This window comes from Protopterus annectens, chromosome 3.part0 (assembly GCF_019279795.1).
Source record: "Protopterus annectens isolate FY-2018-M chromosome 3.part0, PAN1.0, whole genome shotgun sequence".
In the NCBI taxonomy this organism is placed as follows: Eukaryota; Metazoa; Chordata; order Ceratodontiformes; family Protopteridae; genus Protopterus; species Protopterus annectens.
The window spans coordinates 728036721-728043647 of record NC_056731.1 but is presented as its reverse complement, the minus strand read 5'-3'; the positions used below and the strand labels follow the sequence as shown (position 1 = coordinate 728043647).

The 6927-nt window shown below is 40.2% G+C and overlaps 1 pseudogene; it reads right to left on the bottom strand.

Annotated features, from left to right (window-relative positions):
• Positions 1–6215: 6215 nt before the first annotated feature.
• LOC122797453 lies at positions 6216–6366 on the bottom strand (annotated as a pseudogene).
• Positions 6367–6927: the final 561 nt, after the last annotated feature.

Genomic DNA, 6927 nt, shown 5'->3' with positions numbered 1-6927 from the left:
GTAAACTTAGCAGTCATGGTACCCATGTGTGGAGTCAGTGGTCTTATTAACAAGGTCACCAATGTATACACCAGTGGGTTTTCCTATTTATGATAGGAGTACATATCACATCTTGAAGATGAGCCTTTGCCTTTGTTGCATTTAATGTCTGAAGAGGAACTTGGATATGAGGTAGGTTATAATATTTTGTCAGTTTTGCTGGTACTCTTCTATAGTTTTCCGCTACTGACTTTCTGGACACCACTTTTAGTATATATGAAGTAAACAATCTTGGTTTGGCTTTTCAGTATGTAGTGAAGTTAGCATTATTTACAGAGTAGGTGTCTTCTTTTATTTGACTACCCTACAGTGTTGGTGCACATTTTAGTTATACTGCAGCAGGAGGGTTGCATCATTGTCTACCTGAAGTATTAAAATGAAATGCCTTTTTTGTTTGTTTTTATTGGAGCATTTAAGAGGTTTTTTTAATATAAAGTTCTCATTCATTTACATTAACTGTCCAATATCTTATGTTTTTGTGTGCTTGGAAAAGCTTTCCCGATTTTATTCCTTCATAAACTTGAGTTACATCTGCCAGTTTGATCAATCTGAAGTAACAAACCAAACCACAAGGCAAAACAGCAGAACATGTTTGAAAATTAAAACAAAACCAAAAATACAACGTACCCATCATAGGAAGTAAATTAATAAGGTTTAGATTTTCATCATGAAGTCCACTAATACTGTTGGATGAAAACATTAAACCTTATTAAATTAATTCTTGTGGTGGTTACATTACTTTTTGAATGAGAACTGATCTATGAGGTGGAAGAGTAGTGTTGTAATTGATGTCACTGCATTATTGCTCTTGGTCCTCTATTTTAATCCATGGCTGGGTACTTTCTTTCTTAGGGGTCCAAATGTTCCTGTGCCCATGGGAATTTTCACTCAGTGTATGTTTCCTCCCACATCCCCAAAACATGCACAAAAATAAATTGGTGAGCTTCTACACTGCTTATAGAGGTACATGTTTTTGAGTGTGTGTGTGTGCGTGCGCGCGTGTGTGTGTATGTGTGTGTGTGTGTGTGTGTGTGTGTGTGTGTGTGTGTGTGTGTGTGTGTGTGTGTGTGTGTGTGCGCGCGCCTGCGTGCAGGTGTGTGTGGTTTGTCTGTGTGCGCATGTGTGTGTGTGTGTGTGTGTGTGTGTGTGTGTGTGTGTGTGTGCGCGCGCGCATGTGTATGTGTTTGTGTGTGATGTATGTGTGTATGTGTGTACGCATGTGTGTTAGTGTGTGTGCACACATGCACATCTTGTAATGGAGTGCAGTCACATCCAGGATTACCTCAATGCTTTACAGACACATTAAGTGAAGGAATGGGTTCTGGCTCCCCATGACACCGAATGTGATAAAAGCATCTGCTGGAGAATGAATACATGAGTAAGACTGTCCATGCTTTGAAATATCTGCTTTGTGTATTTTCTCTTGTACATTCTGCTGCTTTTTAGATGTCATCCTTCCTCTCTCCATCAAGTAAACCTTCCTCAGATGTAATGTTTAACCATGGCGTTACACTTTTTTTGGCTGGAATGTCCTTCGACTTTTTAAAGAGTACTCTACTGCAGTGTTAAATAGCAACTGTGGCACTGCCAGTGTGCAAAATGCTTTATGTAACTTTTTTAATTGTGTTAAAATATCTGTCATACACAGCAAAACATAACTTTATTGCTTCCATTTTGCTGCTGCTCATAGTACATTACTATTAATGTTCCTTTGTTGACAAGGCTAAAATTTTAGGATAATATTAAATATCAAGTATTGTAACATTTAAAAATGTTACTCCTTTTTCACTATATTATTGACTGTAAAGCATTGGACCTAAAAACAGATAAGCTGCAGAACTTATGACTAGTCCTTATAGCTAACATAGAAGAAGGCATATGGTAAAGTGGAAACAACAGCCTAAATAATAATAGAAAAATCATTATGTCATTTATCAATAAATATGCCAACATAAGATGAAAGCAGATGGTAGCAACTCTTCTGCATTCTTTGAAAAGCATTATCAGGAAGGAATATATCAACATTATATTTTTAGTCATCCTATTCATCAGTAAGCATTACATGAAATAGAATGCTTGCAGGGAAATTTGCAATAGGCTGCTGAAAGTCTCAGTACTGTAATAAACACATGATCTTTAGAACTGAAAAGTAAATACAGGTTTTAATCATACTACAATTAGTCATTAAAAAGAGTTCACAACCTGACCCTGACAAACTTGTTTGTCTCGGTCCCCTTCAATAAACACATTACACCAAATGACATTTGTCGACCTTTATTGAATTTCCATAAACATAACTTTATTAAACCATATTTATTACAACTAAAACATAATATAGCTGATTTTAATCACAGTATAAGCATTTATGTTAATCAGGACAGTGTGACCTCACTCATCCTGACCCAGTAAACAGCATCCATACCTCCACTCGCTTACTTTATTTATGCAGCAGTGTCCCACAGCTCACTGCATTTACAATTTATTGAATTACAGCATCCTTACCTCCACTTGCTTATTTATCAATTAGCTTCCAACTGCTCACTTTCCTTTCCAGACTCATTGAAATTAACATCCAGTACCAGAGGTAACTGAAGAGGACAAGCCTGTCCTTCTTCTCTGCCCTACCTGAACTGCTAAATTACCACAATCCCCATTATTCCCCCAAAAGGGGTGGGAGGGGGGTGGAAAGTTCACTCCAAAATGTGGATTCCCTACCCAGTTACATTTGCATAAACCCCTTAAGCCCCTCCCTACCCTTAGCTCATTTCCTCCCAAACATCCCCAATTCCCATTTAACCCTTCATTCCCCCTTACCAACTTAACTCCTACTAATACATTTATCTAACCCCCCCTAAGATGTCCTTGGACAAATTGGTTTGTTACCAAAGCTCATTTGTCCCGGTCCCATTCAATAAACACATCATATCAAATGACATTTGATGACCTTTACTGAATTTCCATAAACATAACTTTGTTAAACCACATTTATTACAACTAAAACATAATATAGCTGATTTTAATCACAGCATAAACATCCAGGTTAATCAGGACAGTGTGACCTCACTCATCCTGACCCAGTAAACAGTGTTCATACCTACACTCGCTTACTTTACTTATGCAGCAGTGTCCCACCACTCACTGCATTAACAATTTATTGAATTACATCTCCAATCAAATAAGCAGCGTCCTTACCTCAGCTTGCTTATTTACTTATGAAGCAGCATCCCATCACTCACTTCATTTACTTATGCAGCAGTATCCCACAACTCACTGCATTTACCATTTACTGAATTACAGATCCAATCAAATAAGTAGTATCCTTACCTCAGCTTGCTTATTTACTTATGAAGCAGCATCCCATCACCCACTTTACTTACCCGTTATTGAATTAACATCCAGCCAATAAACAGCGTCCTTACCTCCGCTCACTTATTTATCAATCAGCCCCCAAATGCTCACTTTCCTTTCCAAACTTATTGAAATGAGCATCCAGTACCAGAGGGGGAACAGAACAGGGCAAGCCTGTCCCTCTTCTCCTCCCACCAGCTTAACCAGGTTGTTCCACCTCCCTTCTACCAAAATTTTAATCAACCTAACCACCCATAAAAAGAGAGGGGTAAATCAAACATCATTTGGTGTAAGCCAACCACTCTAAACCAAACTGGATCCCTGTCATCACCCTGAAAAGCCTTGTCATATAAATAACAAAATCTCAAATTGACTAACAGTTAAATTAATCCAATGATCTCTCCCCCTACTAAATTGATAACCATAACTTTGTATAATTTCTGCATACTAAATAACTTCTCACTTAAACTACCAATATTAACATCGTAACAAGTCCCAGGACATTATCTGCCAAAGGCAAAACCAAAACATTAAGCTCAATGCCACACAAATCTTGCAAGGGCAATTGCCTATCATAATGCCCACCTGCTGCCCTAATTCCCACCCCGTGTATATAATAATGAGGAAAATTAAATTTCCTTTCAAAATGAATTAAGAGCAATCTAGCCAACACAACTACCCCATATAAGCAAAGCTATAATGACCATTCTAGCATTTGTTGACCGACCACCCACCTTCTAAATGACTAAACTACATCCATAACATAAATGCCACATAAACTGCAACCGCATGTGCCTCCATTCTCAAACACCAGCCCCCACAACACCTATCTTGACAATAGCCAAAAGCTGCCAATCTTGGGAGGGTGGCCTAATGGTTAAGGTGCTTGCCTTACAAACACAAGGTGCAGGGTTTGAGTCTCACAAGGGATCAATTGGCTAGGCTTAAAATGGCTCGCAAGGGCAATTAGCCTAGTACTAATCTATGAACCTATCAATCTATGCTAACCTTTCGACCCCATGACCAAGATTTAGTAAGTTCATTTAGCCTTGTCACCTGTGCAACTACAGTACTCACAACCAAATCTTCTGACCAACTAAACTGCCTTAACTTGCTCCCAAACCCGACAAACAAGTAATCTTTCCCACTCAGTTACTTCCTACAGGCTGCTGCAACATAATTTTTCCAATCTGGTAAAAGCTTACCATATGTCTTCCTTACAGAAAGTACCCCAAACTCCTGCAACACAAAGTTAACCAATCTGGCAATGGCCCATACGCCTCCCATATAAAAGGGGGGGTGCCCCAAACACCCATGACAAACCTTTAATCCTAACGCACCCTGACACCTCTTCTAGCAGCATGAACACAACTCATACCACTGCCATATAAAACAGATGCGGATGAACCCTAATCCCAAACACTCCCACTAAACATTCTACTCCAGATTAAATTGAAACTTCAAATATTCAACATCCCCTAAATCATCCTTTCTTCTGTCCATCAAGGCACAAACCAGATCCCCAACTTATGCCCCTCCACACTACAACTCCTGTAATATTTACAAACAAATACAAATCCCCATGAGCAACAATACCCATCTGCCAAAAGCCCATCCCACCAAAATGTTCCAAAGGTGCACCCTAATGAAAAAGCAGTGCATCGGCTTATTAACCCTCACCTGAACCAACCCAATTAACTAACCAACATGTAACTTCAGCCCAAAAGGCTGAACATTCTTAATCTGTTGCTTTTCCTCTGCCTTCTCCTCAAAGCTTATAATTCCATGTGTTACCTTGCATACAGTAAAAAAGTAAAACCTGGCCTACCTCTACAAAGAATCCCAAACAGTGCCATGTCAAGCCTTCCCACTTCTACATAGCCAACCAAACACCCTATTCTCCACATATCCCCAAAACTACCTGCATACCTACCATGCTCCCTCAAACCCTACCTACTTTTAAAAGTCATACATTTACCAAACCACTTCCTATCGGTCCAAAGTGCAACTCAAATGGTAGTAACACCTGTTTGAGAAACAAATTTATCTCCCAGAAAATACCACACCTTTAAAATGATCCTTCCACTTTGTGTCAAACCTCACTGGTCCACTTCAAATACTATTTGAACAACTAGCTGGTTAACAAATTCACACCAGAGTTTCCACCCATGTCCCTCTTGGACTAAGGCATCAAGTGCTGTACGTGAAATAATTATTGGCTATCTTGTCAGGGCCTTAGAGCCATTAGCTTAGTAACTTCCTATGCTCCTATAATTGTTGTGACTTCCCCCACCCCACAGCACCTCCCAGAAACCGCAGAAACCATCCTCAACCCTGCTTTACCTTACCTCAACATACTTCCCCCCCACTACCCCATCAGCAGTGACCTGCCTCAATGAGCACCAAATAAGTATGATTACCTGTGACCTCAGCGTATACCACTCCAGCAACCAAAACATGCCACAGCAAAATCCCTTACCTACAAATGCACTTCTCTCATGCTAGACAGTTGCTCATTCTTCATTCTCCCAACTGTGACCTCATTGTGCACCACTCTGGCAACTGAAGCATCGTAGCACTCCAACTTCTGAAACACCCCTGACAGCAGCAGCCAGCATCTGTCAAAACCACCATCTGCAGCCCCATCACATACAAAGACCACTCCAGCACTGGGTAGATCCCCTGTAACAGCGTCTCTTGACCACCAATCTGGTTTTGTGTGTGACATCTGCAAAAAAAAAACACCACAATGAGTACTGTAGTAATTAGAAGTAGATAAAATTGTTTATCCTTCCTCTACTATGTATTGATTCTTTACCTACTAATGAATCCTAGGTAATGTTGCTAAAAAGCCATTATTTCACCTCATGCCCCTTTTGTCCCACATTATGATGGGTGATATTCTCCATTCCAGAGAATTAGCAATAACGATGCCTCAGATAAACCTCATTGGCTATGATACTGCCACTGCACAAAGCTGGAAGGTTGTGAGTTATTCAAAACCACCAAGTAGATCACCAAGGCTCTTCCCCTTCAGCCACCATGGCTATCATACCTCTCAACCTCTTAGCGCCATACCTCTGAACCTCCTGAAGCATGAAATCTGAGCAAGGCCCACAAACAATCAGGTCAAGGGCCCAAAATAGGGCTGACCTTCAAGTGTAACTCTCACAAACATATCCAGCCGAAAACAGGTTGTGCACCTACACAAATCCCATAGGGTCTGTCACTACTTCCCAAACTGACTCTTCAATGATTTGCTTTAATCAGACAGCCTCCTGCTCCCAAAACTTTAATTTCATGAAAAAAAAATGGGCCAAACTATGGAAGTGTGGCAAAGCCCAAAAGGGAGGACTATGGAACTTGTGTTACCCCAGCAAAACTGACCCACCAATCCGATCAATAAAATGCGTACTTCTCAACCTCTTAGTGCCAGAAATCTAGATAAAGCCTGACTAAATAGAGAGAACAGGGCCCAAAACTGGGGTCATATGCCAAAAATTGCTCTTCTAAGCTTAGAAAGCTGTTAGCATAACAGCA